Here is a 19737-nt window from a genome sequence, read left to right on the forward strand (position 1 = left end):
GTCTATGCAGCCTTCTCCAACATCTGCCCTGTTCTGGTCATCAGGCGTCCCCTGCTCCTCCTGCCCTTCCATGGGGTCTGGGACACCCTCAGCACCGTACCCAGTGTCCTCTCTGGGGAACCACTGTTGTGAGTCTGTGTTATGTCTTCCCAAAGGTCTCTGAGGGCAGGACTCATGCTTGTTTTCCTTTTATCCTCAGGTGCTGGCTCTTACAGCTCTATAAATGTTAGCTGGGTGACTAAGAGTAGGAAAATTACTCAGAGCTTGTTGAGACCCCATTTCCTCACTACAGGGAGCCCGATGGGGAGACCAAAGGCCAGGGATTTGGCACCGCAGACTGGAGCCTCAGAGGATCAATTCTGCCACCACTGCATAGATCCAGAGGCTTCCCTTCATAGCTAGAGACCAGCAAAGAGGTGGCCCTGTGACAGGTCCCTTCTAGGGACAGTTTTGTAGAAGTGCAGTGGTTTTAAAAGCTTTTCTAGCTATGGAGTTCAAACAAAATCCTCCCCAGAAGTCCAATAACTGCTCTGGTTAAAAGGGAAGGGGAGGTGGGGGTAGAGTCCTCTTGACAACCCCTTATCCTGGAGACAAACCACTCGAGAATCCCCTAGGACTCCATAGAGCTGTTTCAAAGCCACTGCCAAGTAAGAAGAGCTGGGTTGTGTCCAAGGACCTAGGTTCTAGTCCCACTCTGCAACTTGCAGGCTGTGTGACCCTGGGCCAGTCACTTCACCTCTCTAGGCCTCAATTTCCTCACCCCCACGATGGAGAAGTTAATGTCTCCCTCACAGGGATGCTGAGAGGCTCAACGCTGATAACCAGGGTAGCTCTGTACCTTACGGTCAGCATAAAATTTGTTGTCAGGGGGCCCAGAAGGACGTGAGAAATCTTGTGTCATTTTGAAACAGGCACTCTTGGAGGCACTAGGCCCTGGGCTACAGAACAGACACATGGCTGCAAGACTCATGGTTGCCTTTTTTTCTTGGGGCTTCAGGCCCCTGCATGCTCGCCAGGCGCCTCTTTGCCCCAGACCTCATTACCCAGCCAGCTGGGGCCCTCACGCAGGCATTGTTTCTCGTCCCTGGGTGTGGAGCTGGAACACGTGGGCACGGAAAATTCCTCCCCTCGCTGCTCCACCAGCCAAACCCCAGTCCCAGCCCGGGATGCGGACCCCTAAAGGGAAATGGAGGCAGAGTGTTCTGGCCCCAGGAATCAACTAATGGAACCTTGTTAATTACTATGTAAATTACTTTAATAGCCTGATCCCCGCCAGACAGTTGTTCAGGGGCTTAAGACTCTAGGCTGGGAGATGGGATCTCAGGTGAGGGGAAGGAGCAGCCTTTCCTTGGCCCAAAGAGCTCCCATGTATGGTTTCCCATGGGGTGGGAGGAGAGGCACAGATTGGTAACCAGAGGGGAGGATGACCTTGCATCTGAGCATGGCCCATGAGGATCCTGAAAATGACACTGACATGTAGGAATCAAGTCCATCTTGAAGACTGGCACTAAAAAGCACCTCAGATGATCTCTGGTCCTCACGCCTTCTCTGCGTCCAGGGAGAACAGAAGCCCAGAGCAGGTGAGTGACCTGTCCGAAGTCACACGGCAAGATGATGGCCAGGCAGGGGCCGGTCTCCCATCTCCGGCCCAGGGCTTCTCAAACTGGCTCCTGGGGATGCGCTAGACCCGGGCGCCCTGCCTGAAACATCCAATAGTAAGACTTTCCCAACTTTCAGAGGAAAAAAGAAATGCAACCAGAGGCATTTTCTTGATTTTAAGGTCTACCTACAGTTTTTATAAAAAGATACACTACCCTACAGGCACGATCCGTAGCTATATTTTCTTCCAGAAACATGCTCTTGTACTGTGGAATTAAGCATGCCAGAGTGTCATAGCATTCTATAAGGAGGCCGTGACTTTAAGATTCTCTGACCTGAAGGGAACCCTCAGTCCCCAAGCACTTCTTTTCATCTCAGTTTTCCAGATAAGGGAAGAGACACAGAGATGCTAATGACTTCTGAAGGACCAGTGCTCTTCCCTCCCTGCCATTTGTCAGAAGTATGTGTAAACCAAGAGTGACTAAGTGCTGAGAGGGCAGGAAGGAAGGCGGGCGAGAGCGAGGACACCCCTACTATGGGGCTGCTGCCAGGACGTTGAGCTGTATTTGACAGGCTCCCCGACCTCTCCGCGGGCTGCCTGCAGGCACACGGCTCCCTGCTGCAGCACAGGCCGAGTTTCAGACAGTAGGTCTGCTGGCAAGACGAAGGCTGGGCTGGAGTGGTTCTATCATAACATGGTGGCTCTGTGGCCACTTGCTACCTGTGTGACCTTGGGCATGTGGCGTCGTCTATCTGAGTTTTGACTCCATCTGAGAAATGAGAATAAGAACACTTGCCTCACAGGATGGTTGAAAGAATGAAATGAGATGGGCCTGTGCACCTGGTACGGTGCCTGGCACTCACTTTCTCCCTCCTGGTCTCCCCTAAGATGTAGATGTGAATATGTTTTTTCATGTTTACTTAATTTTTTTTTAGAGAGAGAGAGAGAGAGAGAGAGACACAGAATCTGAAGCAGGCTCCAGGCTCTGAGCTGTCAGTACAGAGCCTTGACACGGGGCCTGAACCCACAAACCATGAGATTGTGACCTGAGCTGGAATCAGACGCTCACCCAGGCGCCCCAAGATGTAAATATTTTTAAATTCAGGTCAGGTGCAGGGACCTGGAGTGTGTCACTAGGTAAATGCAGTGGGCTATCAAAGCCCCCACCCCCCCGCCCCCCTCCCTGGGTACCCAGTGCCTTCCTTGCACCTCCAGGGAGTGTAGTGGATCAGAGGCTCTCAGCGCCCCATGAGGCTCTGCCCAAGCCTCTCCCTCACGTGCCCTGCAGTCCCAGCTCTGCCCTATGCCCGGCACTGGCTGGCGGTTCCCTTCTGCCAACCCCCAACCCTCCTGTCAGCACCCCCAACTCAAGAAGCCTTCCCACTGCCTCCAGAACCTGGTTTCCTTGGTCCTCAATGCCGCACACAGGGGCTTCCTCCGTCTCTTCCCTCGAGGGCTATTCTACCACCACCTCATCCTGGGCTCTAGGTTCTGAGTATTTCCTGGGTCTGCTGGCCAGAAAAGGTAGGGCCATCTGAGACTTGGTCTCTGTCCTTGGGAACGGGGAAGCAATACAGTAGTCCCCACCACAACCACGAGAGGGGAAATGCTGTGAAGCTCTGCCAGCAGCAGGGATTGCTAACATTTGTGATAGGTATAAAGGTACAAACACGGATGCCGACACATCAAATACGCCAGGCTCTCTTTGAGGTGTCTGATGATCCCCCGCTGGGGCTGTCAGCTTCTCCTCCACGCCTCACCTCGGAGGGTATTTCCTTGGAGAAACACCTTTCCCTCCACCCGAGCTTGGCTCTGTGTCCCTCTCCCACCTGGGCACTTCCCAGAGGGGACCATCGTGGCCTGTTTGCCTGCCTGTCCCTGCACTGGGCTGAGCTCTAGGAAGGGAGGGGCCGCAGCTCATTCACCTGGCTCTGGACTAGTTTTGACTGCAAGTAACAGAGTCCAGCCAAATTTATTTAATCAAAAAGGGGAAATTTCTGGAAGGCCATGAATGTGCTTTAGGAGGGGCCCAAGGAGATACAGCTGGCCTCAGGAAGGGCTGAAACCAGAAACAGGTCACCCTCCACACTTCCCCTTCCTCTCTCATCCCTGCTTCTTTCTCCTCTCCATTAGAATTGTCTCATGAAAGTTTCTGCTTAGCCCCTAAAATGTTAACTATAACATTACCGAGTGTGAGAAACAAACGGTCTGCTGTGCGCGATTTTAAAGTAAGTGGTCAGGGCGCCTGAGTGGCTCAGCCCGTTCAGTGTCTGACTCTTGGTTTAGGCTCAGGTCATGCTCTCGCAGTTCATGGGATCGAGCCCCGTGCCAGGCTCTGCGCTGGCAGCATGGAACCCGCTTGGGAGTCTCTCTCTTTCGTCTCTGCCCCTCCCCTACTCATGCTGTCTTTGTCTCTCTCAAAATAAATAAATAAACTTTAAAAAATAAAGCGATCAAAAGCTGCTTGGATAAGCTTGAGGCTCTCACCTTAAGCCCTTCCCCACACAGAGGTTATGAAAGGGGAGGAGTCAGAAGTTAAGGACTTTGAGAAGGAGGATGCCTTTGGACTGGTCTATATGGTGTGTGTCCTTTCCACCACTAACAAGACATGATAATGGCCTTTAGCCTTAAAAGATCAAACTGCCAGTTATTTTACCAGAAAAAGATGGGTTTGTTTGGGAACAGCAGAGAACTGCAATCTGGACAGGCTGGCTGCAGCAAAATCATAGGCAAGTCCACAGAACAAAGAGAAGGAGTGCTCTTATAGAGGAAAGGGGGGACACTGGAAATGCTGTTATAAACAAAATGTCCCTTGGAGTAAACTGGGAGTTGGAAGTATTGTGGCTTTTCATTGGCTGAGTTGTCACTGTCTCTCACTGGCTGGGCTATGGGGTAGGAGGAAAGCCTTTTTTTTTTTTTTTTTTTAATGTTTATTTATTTTTGAGAGACAGAGAGAGACAGAGCATGAGCAGGGGAGAGGCAGAAAGAGAGGAGAGACACAGAAACAGGCTCCAGGCTCTGAGCTGTCAGCACAGAGCCCACCCAGCGTGGGGCTCGAACTCACGAATCGTGAGATCATGACCTGAGAGCTGAAGTCAGAAGCTTAACTGACTGAGCCACCCAGGTGCCCCAGGAAAGTCTTTCTCCGTCCTGCTGGGGCAGTAAGGTAGTATCCACCTGCATGGTCCCTGTCTTCCTATAGGATTTTCAATTGGCAATGTGTGGTAGGACTTAAGAGCTCCCTGTGCCCAACCCCCGAACTTCATTTTAGTGAGTTTTCCTTTATTAGTTTTCACGTAGCTAACACCGATGGAGCATTTATCGTGTGCCAGGCCCCACGCTGAGCACTATACATGGGTCATCTCATTAAGCCTTCAAAACAGACAGCTGAGGGAGGTTCTATTAGTATCCCCCATTTTACAGATGAGAAAACTGAGGCATGGGAAGGTGAAGTAACTTGCCTAGTAAGTTTCAGTTTGGATTCGAGCGGCCCCTGCCTCCCAAGCCCTGGGTTATACTGTGTCATGTGTCAGCCTGTGGCTGTGGCACATGGCATTCTTGTGTGTGTTACACACTACGGTGACAGTGTTGATATAGGTGTGCACATGCACCTGTGTGTGTCCCCAGGGGTGTTACACACACGTGCACGTGTGTGGGTCAGCGCACTGCCCCCGTGGGAGCACGGAGAGGGAGGCAATGTCACACTTCCTCATGCTTCATCTCCCATGCAGTGCTGGTGAAACTTTACCCAGCTTCCGCTCTTTGGTGGCCATCTTACTTTCTTCTTTTTAAGTTTATTTATTTACTTTGAGAGAGAGAGTGTGAGAGTGGGGGAGGAGCGGAGAGAGAGAATCCCAAGCAGGCTCTACACTGACTGTGGATGTTCGAACTCACAAACTGTGAGCTCATGACCTGAGCTGAAATCTAGAGTCAGATGCTTAACTGACTGCACCACCCAGGCTCCCCAAGTGACCATTTTTCTTGATGAAAAATTTCGTTAGTGGAGGAATGGTTGTTGGGCACTGGGGAGCCCTGCATGCTTGACAGCTTGGCAGATGAAGGCCCAGAGGGAGGAGCAGCGCTCATAGCGCTCACTGCTCCCGTGTCAGGGATCTTGGGGTAAACCGAAGCCACCGCACGGGAAGGAGGAGGGGCCTCCAAAAGACCCGGGACATGGCGGCAGCTACCTCCCCTTGGCCTTTGCCACCCAGCCGGCAGGCTCCCCTCAGCCTTGTTGCTAGACGCCCCAACGCCAGAGCTGCCTTCTGAACGCCCACTCCATCCTGAACATGGCCCTGCTCCACAAACCTCTAGTGCTCCCTCCTACCCTAAACATGAAATCCCATGCTTGTGCCCAGCTTTCCTCCAGCACCAGGGCCCAAACGGCCTCTCCAGAGAATCCTCTGAGGTAGGTGCCAAGGCTGGCACAGGGTGAGGGGAGAGATGTCCTCACTCCCAGGGTCCAGCCTGCCCCACTTTCCCCGCATATACTCCACCACCCTTGGCACAGGAGCGGGGATATCTGCCAGCTCCTCAGAACTGAACTAAAGGTGCTACAGGAAATTCAACTCAGATTCAACAAAGGCTCTGAGCGCCAGCTTGGTGCTGTGCCCCTCCGCATATACCCTGTCACTCAGCCTCACAGCACCCCATTTTGAAAGCACCTCACTGCCCCCGAGTCTGTCACAGAGCCAGCACGTAGCCGAACGGCAGCAATGATGACCACCGCGGACTGAGGACCTACTATGGGGCAAGCCTCATAGTGGGGCTTCCCTCCCTTGCTTTGTGAACCCCTGCGACAACCCAGAGCGTCGGTCCCCCCTTCAGGAGGTCGGTCCCAATTGTTCACTGACGCCACATTTATGAATTTGCCGACTCAATAAAATGTATTTAACTCCCATTCAATACTTCTTCTGCTTCCAGGGTCGTTTGCAAACATGTGCAGAGTGGCAAAACACTCGAGTGGCCCTATTCACACGTTCCCAGACGACGTCCCACAAAGTGACGCTCTGCCTTTCTTGTCTCAGCTCGAGCTGCAAACAACTGGCCTGTGGTCTACTTAGTGCCCTGCTCTTCACATTTTTGTGCTTTTATTCTTTGGTGATTTCACTGTTTCAGGTGGCCCCACAGGCAATGCTAAGGTTCTGTCTAGTGGTCCTACGTGCAAAAAGGCCGTGGTGTCCTCACAGAGAAAACTGGTGTGTTAGCTAAGCTTCCTTTTGTCAGTGAATCGATAATTTCTATTAAATAAGGTGTTTACACAGAAACATAAAACAAGGTTATGTATTGATCGCTTGACGAAAATGCAACCTGAAAACTGACCGGGTGGCAGGAAACCCTATATCTTCCCTAGGAGAATGGCTCAGTATTTGTTAATTCCGTGCTCCCAGGTGCTTTATAGAACGTGGCTACGGCAAATAACAAGTATTTTTGTCCTTTGCTGGTGAAGAAGTTGTCACCCACCTGGGCTTCCACAGCTAGCGAGTTGCAGGCCATTCCGAGAGGAGTCAGAAACAAGTGACCTCCCCACCTGGTTCTTTCACGAGGTGTGGGGTACATGCTGGTGGCCTGGGACATCAGTGGGGTGTCAGTGGGGGGCAAAGTGAGGCCAACTTGCTATTAAATAGCATTATCTAAAGTTCTTTTTCATTTATCTTTCAATCCTTACGATTGGATACAAGTGAAAGCCTGGGTCTGGTGCAAGTCAGTCCTTAATGAGTCCCAAATCCTCCTGCTAATCCCCCTTTTTAATAAAGAAAAACCCTCAGGTGTGCAGCCTCTAGGAGGTAGGAGGGTCTAGCTGGAATTTAGTAACACTTATCTTTATACTTGCCTTCAAACAGAATACTGGCCATAAATAATGGCTCATGATAATAGTTTTTAACTTTCAACAAAGGGACAGAAACTTTCTTTCCAAATAGATACAATTAAGTACAGGTATAAATATTTAAAGAAAAATGTTAAATAAATAAGTGTAAGGAAAATCCAAGGTGGCCTCTACTGGTTTCTGAAGGAAGCAAAAACCAAGAAAGTAATACGTGAACGACTGATGTTTTAGGGGTGCTGGCTGGCAACATTCTGTCTCTTGATCTCGATGCCAAAAACACAAAGGTATATTAAAACTTTCAATGGTTTGGGGCTCCTGGGTGGCTGAGTCGGTTAAGTATCTGACTCTTGATTTTGGCTCAGGTCATGATCTCACAGTTTTCTGAGATCGAGTCCCATGTTGGGCTCTGCGCAGTGTGGAGCCTGCTTGGGATTCTCTCTCTCCTTCTCTCTCTGCCCCTCCCATCCCTCAAAATAAATAAAGAAACATTAAAAAAAAAAAAAAAACCTGTTAATAGTTTAAGCCACTATGGCTTAAACCAACAACAAGTTTATTATTTCATCATTCTGGAGGTCAGAAGTCCAAAACAGGTCCGTAGGACTGTGTCCTTCTGGACGTCAGAAGGAAAGAGGATTCCCTGTCTTTTCCAGCTCCCGCAGGCTGCCTGCACTCCTTAGCTTGTGGCCTCATCTCCAATCTCCGAAGCCAACATTGAATCTCTCTCTCCTGCCTCCCTCTTTCCTTTATAAGGACGCTTATGGTTACACTGGCCCACGTGGATAAGGCAGGCTACTCTCCCTATGTCAGAATCCTTAATCACATCTGCAAAGTCCCTTTTGCCACGTAAGGTAACATATTCACAGATTCTGCAATTAGGATGTGGGTATCTGTTTGGGCCTTTATTTTGCCCACCACATGTGTGAGTGTGAGGGTGTGGAAGCATATACAGGGAGAATAAGGGTGTGTGAATGCACGTGCCCAGAAGCACATGTGTATGGGTGGCGGGGGGAGGGTGTACAGAACCTGCAGGGCTGGGCACTTGGGAACTAAGGCTCCTCCTGGCTCACAGCCTTCCAGCACAGCCAAGCGTGCAGCTGAAATCTGCCACTGTCCCCTCAAAGCCTCTCTTTGCAGTGAGGTCACCTCTTCCCTCCCAGCTGGGACCAGGGTAGAGGGGAGGGCTGGGGATCCCATGATGGGGTGGGTGGTGCTGGCATGCCTAGGGCCCCTGCTGAAGACACGGAGGCCTGGGTGGGGAAGACGGCCCTGGTCCACTCTCAGCAATCACTCTGTTCAACTGCTCTTTGATGAGCTCCCCCAGCAAATGTAGGGCAGGTTCGTCATCTGTATTCAGACAGAGCCATTTGATCACATTTCTGGGCACCACCCTGACCCCATCCTGGTTTGGCTGGGCTTGGGGGTTTTACAAACTGCAAATCCATCTGCCTTCATAACTGCGCCGTTTATTTTCAAAACTGAGGTGCCCCTTGGCACCTTATTAGTGATTACAAAACACAGTAGCAGCAAGCTCTCATTTATGTGCTGCCTACCTTCCATGTCAGCATGCTAAACCCTTCACACACATTATACCCCTCAACCCTGTGCCTAACCCACAAGGGAGGCATTTCTGAGCGAAGGAATCCAAAGCTCAGAAAGATTAAGTGACTTGCCCAAGGTCCTGAAGCAAGTGACCATGGGAGCTAGGGTCTGAGTGCAGCCCTAAAGGTAATCCACATTGCCTTGTTTCTGGGAAGAGCATGCCTGGGGCCCCATTCCTTCGCTTAGGCCTGCCTCTCCTGGAAATTCTCCTCCAAATGTCCCCATGTCCTGGGGACGGGGGCAGGAAAGTGGCCCAGGTCTGGGGCTGTGCCTCTTGTCAGGTTAGCCCCAGATCTCTTGCTGACAGGCTTCATCCCCTTCAGGCCATGGGCCCAAAGCCTTGGAGAGGGAACTAGCCTGAGGGAGTGGTCTCCAGCCATCTTTCAAGGATATGGACTAAATCTCAGGCTAGAGATTTTTATACCTACTTTCCCTTCCTTAAACACAAAGAAATGGGGTGCCTGGGTGGCTCAGTCAGTTAAGTGTCCAACTTCGGCTCAGGTCATGATCTCACAGCTCATGGGTTCGAGCCCCGCATCGGGCTCTGTGCTGACAGCTCCGAGCCTGGAGCCTGCTGCTTCAGATTCGTGTCTCCCTTTCTCTCTGTCCCTCCCCCACTTACGTCCTGTCTCTCTCTCTCTCAAAAATAAATAAAACTTAAAAAAAAATCAATATATAAAATATAATTGCCAAATTGCCTAAAATGCACAGTCCAAATACTCCCACAAAAATACTCCCACAAAAACCTCACAGTGAGGGTTATGTCAAAAAGACACAGGAGCCAACCGCAAGAGCTCCAAATAGGCGGAGCTAGGACAATTTAAGCAACAAAATTAAAAGTTATCGGATTATAACCCAAAGTATAAAATACATATCCATGAGTCCATAGTGCTATAAATTTATGATCGAATAAATAAATAAGAGAGACAAGACAAAACCCTGGTGCAAAACAATCCCAAATAATATTTTATACACACACACACGCACACACACACACACACACACACACACACACATGCTCACCACTCAAGGAACAAGAACATAAGACCCCAAGCCTTAAGTGTGGGTTGTGCACAGTGACTTCCTTCCAAAGAGCACAGTATGGGAAGTGGAGAGAATAGCTTATTATGGAGACAGACACTACCTCCGCTATGCGATCAAGGCCAACCTCAAGAGTGTAAGTTATGTTGGTAAATATGAGGAGAAGGGCACTTTATCTCTGTGTTCTTCCTCCCCAAAACTCATACCCCTGCTCTAGGCATGAGGAAAACAGCAGACAAAGTCCAGGAGAGCGGCGTACCTGACCAGTGCTACTCAAAACCGTCAAGGTCATCCAAAACAAGAAGAGTCTGAAGATGGTCACCTCCAAGAGGAGCCTAAGGAGACTTGACAACCAAACGCAGTGCGACATCCTGGATGAGATCCTGGACAAGAAAAAAGGTGGTAGGTAAAAACAAAGGAAAACTGAATCAAGTAGGGACTTCAGTTAATAAGAGGCACCAGCATTGGTTCATTAATAATAACAAATGTACCATACTAAGGTAAGATGTCAGTAAGAGGGGAAGCTGGGTGGGGAGGTACATGGAAGTTCCCTGTACTATCTTTGCAATTTTTCTGTAAATAAAAAGCTATTCTAAAATTAACAGTTTATTTGAAAATAACACATTAAGGGGCGCCTGGGTGGCTCAGTCAGTTAAGTGGCCAAATCTCGGTTTTGGCTCAGATCATGATCTCGCAGTTCTTGAGATCAAGCCCTGCATGGGCTCTGTGCTGGCAGTGTGGAGCCTGCTTGGGATTCTCTCTTTCCCGCTCTCTCTCCCTCTGCCCCTCCCCTGCTCATACTCTTGCTCGCTCTCAAAATAAATCAATAAACACTAAAAAAATAAAAAATAAAATAGCATATTAAAAATTTTAATATATACATTAAATTTTTTAAAACATAGTATTTATTATTTGAGCTTTAAAAGTAACATAAAAATAATAATAATTTTGGTATACATTCATGTACTTTAATCAATTTCTTAGCCATATCTGTTTCTAATATCATGTCACTGGTCCTTTTCTAAAGAATGTGTGTTTTTTTTTTAAAAATGTGGTCTCTTCCCCCCCCTCAAAAAACTGCCTATAATCATCTTCAAAGTTATATGTTATTATTAATAAAATGGAAATTGTTGATACCCTTTGTTGACTCTCCTCTGTAGAGCACAATACTTTTAATTTTTTTTTTTTAACGTTTATTTATTTTTGAGACAGAGAGAGACAGAGCATGAGCAAGGGAGGGTCAGAGAGAGAGGGAGACACAGAATCGGAAGCAGGCTCCAGGCTCTGAGCTGTCAGTACAGAGCCCGACGCGGGGCTCGAACTCACGACCGTGAGATCACGACCTGAGCCGAAGTCCGACGCTCAACCGACCAAGCCACCCAGGCGCCCCAGAGCACAATACTTTTAACATGAGTATCATTTCTCTGCAGATACCTGGGAAGCTCTGAGCAAATCCTAACAGATGGAAGATATTCTCAGTTCTAATTTCTTTAGATAGGAATGGTTAACTATTTCAGCCCAAGTATTTTCATGGGTAGTGTCTTTTTAAATTCCATTTAGAATATCTTTCTTTAACAAGCCATTATGAGAAGATAAAACTCACCACATAACTTGGCTTTGTAATTCTTTTCAATATTTTGCCAATTGTAGATGCTGTAAACCATCAGCCTTCTGTCTCTTCAATCCAATTTAAAATATAAATCTGCCCAATTAAACATAGGAACTCCATCAAAACATTCTTCCCACAAGTCAAAAAAAAAAAAAACTATAGAATTTCTACATTACATCTTGACCATCATTTGACCTCCCCTAAGCTAATTTATTCAGCGACTTCTTTGCTTTTGAGGGATCATGTAAATGTTTTCCAGTGTAAAATCACTGAAATTTGCTTACTGCCTTGTCTATAATACCTAAAATTTGATATAGGGTTTTATTTTTTAATTTTTGTTTAACATTTATTTATTTTTGAGAGACAGAGAGAGACAGAGCATGAGCAGGGGAGGGGGAGAGAGAGAGAGGGAGATACAGAATCTGAAGCAGCCTCCAGGCTCTGAGCTGTTTGTTAGCACAGAGCCCAGCACAGGGCTCCAACTCACGAACTGAAAGACCATGACCCGAGCCGAAGTTGGACACCCAACCGAGCCACCCAGGCGCCCTGATACAGGTTTTAGAAGTTAGTTTATCTTGGCACACTCGTGGAACACTGTGATTAAAGATTTTCAGTTTCTTTTGAACAAAATTGAGAGGACTCATTTACAAAATGTTCAATTCCATTATAAACACTTAAAGTGATTTATAAAGTATTTCTCCAAAGGCTCAAACATTTAAAAAATTCGACTGATGGCAGACAGCAAAAATAAAAACAAAAGCAAAAACAAAATACATCTTGCTATGCAGTGCTGTGCCCAAATCATATTGGAAGATGGAGGCAAAAGGAAAAATCAATAATACTGATCCTGTCTATTCAAAATTTTGATATTTTGTCCATGAGGATTTTCGAATTAATTTGTATTTTTAAAATATTATAGGGGCACCTGGGTGGCTCAGTTGGTTGAGCGTCCAACTTCAGCTCAGGTCATGATCTCACACTCCGTGAGTTCAAGCCCCACGTCGGGGTCTGTGAGGACAGCTTAGAGCCTGGAGCCTGCTTCCGATTCTGTGTCTCCCTTTCTCTCTGCCACTTCCCTGCTCATGCTCTGTCTCTCTCTGTCTCAAAAATAAATAATAAGAACACTAAAAAAAATTTTTTTAAAGAATAAAAATAAATAAAATAAAATATTATATTAAAATACTATTTATCTTGACTACTATATTTTTTGGTCCTTGAATTTTTCATGAGAGGTGGATGCCTTCTCTCCACCCCTACTCCTGGCCCTGCTGCCATATTGAACTGTGTTTTAAATTAAATATCATCTTTGCCACAAAAATATTGTAGTGTAATTACCCTTCATGTGTGCATGTTCATACAAATAAGTGAAATTTCTATTTCAATTGATATACCATGGCAGCCTATTCTATCCCTATTTTCAAATATGTGCACCACCACGGATTCCAAGTTCATTTCTGCTCCATGAATTTCCTAATTGGATATGAATATTGTTTTTGCCATGCTGCTGTGTTCTGCTGAAATATACGCTCACATTTGCAAGCACAAGTAACTCTATCTTCAGTGCTGAACTCTGTAAACAAATGTGCGAGAATATTTACAACGTCAGATGCTTCACCCTCGCCAGAATGAACTTACCAAAACTTGCTTTGATTGCATTATTGAAATAAACTGAATTTCTATATGAAGCACTTGGTGACCCTGATTTAAAACCGCTGAAGGAGTATGTTCGGTTGCAAGGAGGAGAGACCCTCTCAAACTAGCTCAACTTGGGGACGCTGCGATGGGGATGGTCCCACCGGGAAAGATTCTGGGCCCCTGACGGCATCAAGGAGTGGCTGTACCAGCACTGGGTTGCCTGCCTCCATGTTTCTTTGATTTAAAGGAAGGAAATGAAACTAATTTGTTTAAGTTGCTGTTTGGGGAATCTGCCAGAACATCACTCTCACTGAGCCAGCATCCAAATCTCTCCTTTCCCACTGAATCCAGTGCAGGCTGATTTGACGGAGCCACCAGGAAGCACATATACAGCTCAGAGTGATGACCCCTCTCCTGCCCCCAGACATGTGTTCTCTCAGCCAATAGCAAGAAGAAACAGCCCTTAGATACAGGACACAGTTCTAGGAATTACAAGACAGGAGGATTCACATCCCAACCCTGCTCTGAGAGGACAGGGAGGGAAGGGACATTATTAAGCATCTATCATGGGTAAGAGGCATCAGCTGTGATGCCTTATTTAATACCGTGTAAAGAACGTGTTTGTTCCTTTTTATCCATTAGGAAACAGGTTTCCTAATCCATTTAGAAACTAAATGAATTGCTGCCTTGGGCATTTGGGCAACTACAACAAAATATCACAGACTAAGTGGCTTATAAACAACAGAAATTTATTTCTCACAGTTCTGGAGGCTGGAAAGTCCCAGATCAAAGAACCGGCTGATTTGGGTTCTGGGGAGAGCCTGCTTCCTGGTTCAGATGGCCTTCTCGCCGTGTCCTCCCACGGTGGAAGGGGTGAGGAAGTTCTCTGGGTCTCTTTTATAAGGCACTATCCCCATTCATGAAGATTCTGCCCTTATGGCATCATCACCTCTCCAAAGCCCCACCTCCAAATACGATCACATTGGGGATTAGGCTTCAGCATACCTGGGGGGACCTTAACATTCAGTCTGCAGCAATTGCCCAGGGTCATATGGCTAGGAGGAGATGCTGCAGAGCTGGGAATGGAATCCAGCACCTGACCCGGTCTCCCTGCAGCACATGGCTACCTTGCAGTCTGGGGACACCGTGCCTATCTTTAGGGAGAACTGCTCTTCCCCTCCTCCACCCCTGTGGATCCAACGGGGGCTGCCAATTACAGGCCCCCAGGGGTTGATACAGAATCCAGCTCGGGCCAATCAGTGGGGCTGTGAAGTGTAAGGCCAGGTTGACACATGGAGGAAGTCAGTCTTGAGTCAGAGAGAAAGGTGTTGACAGGCCCAGAGACAGAGAGAGAGCCTGGCAGGGTCTCCTCTACCCTGAAGTAGTGGCACCCTCCCTCGACCCATGGTTTGGTTGTGGGAACCGGTACGCTTTTTGACTGAGCTAGCTTGAGGTGGATTTCTACCACTTGGCTCCCGGTGGGAATGCAGTATGGTTCAATCACTTAGGAAAACTGTTCAGTCGTGTCCACGAAAGCTGAATACATGCGTACTCTGTGACCCAGGAATTCTACTCCTGGGCATATGCCCAACAGAAATGAGTGCCCGTCGACACCTAAACACTTGTGCTAGGGGGGTGTCTGGGTGGCTCAGTCGATTAAGCATCCGACTTCAGCTCAGGTCATGATCTCACAGTTTGTGAGTTCGGGCCCCACGTCGGGCTCTGTGTTGACAGCTCAGAGCCTGGAGCCTGCTTTGGATTCTGTGTCTCCCTCTCTCTCTGCCCCTCCCCGGCTCATACTCTGCCTCTCTCTGTCTCTCAAAAATAAATAAATGTCAAAAAAAAAAAAATTAAACACTTGTGCTAGGGAGTGTTCATAGCAGGACTATTCGCAACAGCCCCAAACTGGAAACAACCCAAATATCAACAGGATGTTAGACAAATTGTAGTATATCCATATTATGGATGCTATACAGCAATGAGAATACACAGTCTATACAGATGCATACAACAGTATGATTCAATATTGCAGACACTAGACTGAGTGAAAGACTACATCCCCTTTCTGTGATATTTAAGAACAGGCAAAACTAACCAATGGTGATAGAAGTCAAAAGAATCGTGACCTCTGGGGGCAGGGGTGGTACTATCTGGGAAGAGGACACAGGAGACTTCCCAGGGTGCTGGAAATGTTCTAGGTATTGGATAGGGTAGTAGTTAAATTTGTAAAAATGTGACTGAGCTGTACATGTAAGATTGGAACGCATGGCACACTTCTTCATATGTATATTAACCCTCACTAAAAAAAAAAAAAAAAAGAAAGAAAAGAAAAGAAAAAGAGGTCAGCGTGTTAACTTCTGAGGCCAGCCTTCACAGGGCCACATGTATGCAATGAATGGTTGCTCCAATGCCATTCTCCACAGTGTGAGCAGATGGGGGAGCTTTTGCAAAGCTTTTGCAAAGCTGGATGCTAAGTGTCTCAGGGCTCAATGAGTTGGAGATGCAAACTAGTTTACGTTTCTAAAGCAAACAGAGGGGCACCTGGGTGGCTCAGTCATTTAAGCACCCGGACTTCAGCTCAGGTCATCATCTCACAGTCCATAAGTTCGAGGTCATGATCTCACGGTCCGTGAGTTCAGGCCCCGCATCGGGCTCTGTGCTGACAGCTCAGAGCCCGGAGTCTGCTTCAGATTCTGTGTCTCCCTCTCTTGCTGCCCCTCCCCACTCACACTCTGTCTCTCTGTCTCTCAAAAATGAATAAATGTTAAAAAAATTTTTAATAAAAAAAATAAAAATAAATAAAGCAAATAGAAAGTAGTAGTAGAGAGAGAGACAGAGGCAGAGACAGAGAGATAAAGCAGCAAGAGAAAGAAGATCCCTCTCAGTTTTGGTGCTTCCTTTGGAAATGACCGTCCTCCAAGGAAGGATTGTATTCTTGTTCTAAGAGATCTGGACAGTGCTGAGCTTCAAGAACATTGGCAGGGGGTGAGAGGGGGAAAACAGATCCCGAGGACCCTGCTCCTATCTGGTTCAAGGGTCCTCACACTCCCCATATGTATTTCTGATCCAGGGCGCGATTTGCCTACTAAAACTGAAGTTACATTCAATTCTTGTCCTAGACATTCCTAAAGTAGCGGGGGGAACAGAAGGCCCAGACAGGGATGGAGAGGACAAGAAAGAGGACACCATAAAATGTTTTTAGAGATTGCACCTTTGTCTAAGGTTAATTAAACAGTAACACGGAGCCAGAGTTGTTGAACTTTTTCTTCTGTGTCAGACATTCAGCACCCTCGATTTCATCTTAACCTGTAGGTTACCATTATTATTCCACTTTTACATGCGAGCAGATTAAGGCTCAGAGAAGTTCAGTGATGTGCCCAGAGCCACACAGCGAAGACGTGACTTGCCCACATCCCTCCTTCCCTGCTCCTCCCACCACAGAGTCATTCTCCCCAGTGCAGTCAGAACGATCTTTGAAATACATGATTCCTTGGGGCGCCTGGGTGGCTCGGTCGGTTAGGCGTCCGACTTCGGCTCAGGTCATGATCTCACGGTCCGTGGGTTCGAGCCCCGCGTCGGGCTCTGTGCTGACAGCTCGGAGCCTGGAGCCTGTTTCGGATTCTGTGTCTCCCTCTCTCTGTGACCCTCCCCTGTTCATGCTCTGTCTCTCTCTGTCTCAAAAATAAATAAACGTTAAAAAAAAATTTAAATACATGATTCCAATCCTGCCTCCCCATTTCAAATGTTTCACTGTGTTCCCCAAGCTATCACAGACAGACCTCATCCTCATGCTGGGACCTGGCCCCTAGCTCGCTCCCATCACTTGGCCACTTGCTCCTGCCACCTGATCCCCAAAGGTTTGAGCTTCCTCTTACCACAGTACTCTCGACCTGTGCTGCCCCCTCTGCCCAGAATGTCCTACCCGACCCCCTTCCCCTGGGAGGACTCCCTCCATCATTCCAGCCTCAGTCCAAGCACCATCTTCTCAGTGAAGCCTTCCTGGACTCTTACATTACCATCCTCTATCCACGCTCAGAGAATGCTGCCTACTTTCAACATCGCTTACCACAATCTGTGAGTATATGTTTGTGTGGCTATCAGTTAAATGTCTACCTCCCCCCACTAGAATGTAAGCTGCCTGGATTTGCTTGGCTCACCTGTATCCACAGAGCCTACCGGGGTGCCTAGCACCTTGAGGGTTCTCCAAAATTTGGTGAGTGGCTGGCTGGCTGATGGATGGGTGATGGATGGGGCAGAGAAAGTGTTCCAGCCCAAGTCCATCTGACCACAGGACCCTGCTCTTTCTACTCCGTTTCACCAAGTCTGTGGTCCTAGGACCTCTATGAACACCAAGTAAAATCAACATGGCTAAAGCTACAGCACATCTCAAAAACCTCTGATCACCAGTCCAGAGAAAGGAAATAACCTTTCAACGTCTTGCAACAGAGTGGCCCAGGAACCCCGGCCTCCTCATTATTAAAAAGAATAAAAGTGGTGTTCCGATTTCTCAGGAATGATTTGTGAATGTGGTATTTTGAGTCTGCATGTTTAAAACTATTCTATGGTCTTCATGTTTGTCTGGATCTAAAAATCCTTGGTTCATACTTTTTCTCCTGGGGTTTCTTGAAAACGTCCCATTGTCGTCCTTCTTCATGTATTCCTATTAAGAAGTCTGATGCCAAACTGATTTCCTTTCCGCTGTAAGGAATTGGTCTTTGTAAATTTAAGGCCCAGAGGATTTGTTTCTTTACCCCTAAGTCTAATATCTTGGAGCAGACTGTTTCAGGTCTATTTCCCCATGTACAGAGTAAGCTCTTTGAACACACGAACTCAGATCTTATTTCATTTCCAGAAAATGTTATTGTTAGGAGCACCTGGGTGGCTCAGTCAATTAAGCGTCTGACTTCAGCTCAGGTAATGATCTCACAGTTCGTGGGTTCGAGCCCCACAGTGGGTTTGAGCCCTGCGTTGGGCTCTTTGCTGACAGCTCGGAGCCTGGAGTCTGTTTCAGATTCTGTGTCTGTGTCTCTCTCTGCCCCTCCCCTACTTGCTCTCTGTGTCTCTGTCTTTCTCAAAAATAAATAAACATTAAAAAAATTTTTTTAATATATTAAAATAAAAAAAGAAAGTGTTATTGTATTATAGTTTTAAATTTTTGTTCTGTTTGTCTTTTTTTCTTTCTTTCTTTCTTCAGGGACTCTAATTATATAAATGTTGACACTTCTCTGCCTGCCTTCTCTAGCCAACAGTTTTTCTTTGGTATTATTAAATCTCATTATTTCATGTTGGCATTCTTAGCTATTTTCATTCCTCTCCTATTATATATTCAATCAAATCTATTCTCCCTTGGGCACCTTGTAATTTTTTGTCAGTTCTGAGATTATTTTCCTTTCTATTTCTTTCCTGAATTTAGTAAACACTCATGTTGCATCTATCATTTCTGCTTTGTCCATTTCCTTTCTGAGCTTTCAAATTTGTGATGTGAGGTGGGTTTTTCCCTAATATCTGCAAATATTTGTTTAAGGATATTTAATTCAAGTCAGGGTGTTCTGTAACAGTTTTGCTCTCCATCATTGGTTTTGGAAAGAGAATTTTATCAGCTGAAAATATTTTGATTCTCATTTTTTTTGTTCTGTAGTAGGTTTGTGTAGATGTTGGCTTCTACTTTCTATTTTTTTAAAATTTTTAAAATGTTTATTTACTTTTGAGAGAGAGAAGGAGAGAGAGGCAGAGACACAGAATCCAAAGCAGGCTCCAGGCTCTGAGCTGTCAGCAGAGAGCCTGACACAGGGCCTGAACTCATGAGCCATGAGATCATGACCTGAGCTGAAGCCTGATGCTCAACCAACCGAGCCATCCAGGAACCCCTATTTTCTGTCTATTTTTAATATGATGTTTTTCTCCACCAGGACTTACAGGTGGTCCTATGTAGACAAGGGTAAACACTTGAGAGGCTCTCTAAGTTTCTTAGTTCCAGAGTGTTGCCTTATGTTAGTACATTAAAGTGAAGTGGTTTTGGTAGGTTTCCTTTGTTTCTTGGACCCTAATTTCTACCACTCGCTCCTTATTTTACTTCACCATCAACCATTTGGAAGATTCCTCTCCCTTCAAGCCATCTCTTTCCCACAAAAATGACTCTTCATAAGACTTCCACCTTTGGTCTCATACTCTGAAGCCCTTTATTCAATTCCTCAGTAAACAGCACTCTGATTCTTCAGTACTTCCCCACTCAGGGTGAGACTCTTACTTTTGGGGGGTGGTTTTATCTAAGCTCTACCACCATCAGAACTTGATGCAATCTCCTCTTTTTCTTGGGGGTCTCCACTCAACTCTGCCCTAGCAAAGCCTCTGGAGCTGGCTCTGTTGGTTTCAAATGTTTCTTCTGCACTGATCAATATGATATGTCTTTCTTTTTGGACTATTAAT

General features: G+C 46.8%; 1 long non-coding RNA gene across 2 annotated transcripts in view; it reads right to left on the reverse strand.

The window, feature by feature from the left end:
• The window catches only part of LOC122221886, a 41642-nt gene that overhangs the window by 13467 nt on the left and 8438 nt on the right, over positions 1-19737 (reverse strand). For both annotated transcript variants that reach the window (XR_006203499.1, XR_006203500.1), the window contains exon 3: positions 10327-10450. This is a non-coding gene — a long non-coding RNA (uncharacterized LOC122221886). The remainder of the gene's footprint in view (positions 1-10326; positions 10451-19737) is intronic.

Source organism: Panthera leo, chromosome B3 (assembly GCF_018350215.1).
Source record: "Panthera leo isolate Ple1 chromosome B3, P.leo_Ple1_pat1.1, whole genome shotgun sequence".
NCBI classification, from domain to species: domain Eukaryota; kingdom Metazoa; phylum Chordata; class Mammalia; order Carnivora; family Felidae; genus Panthera; species Panthera leo.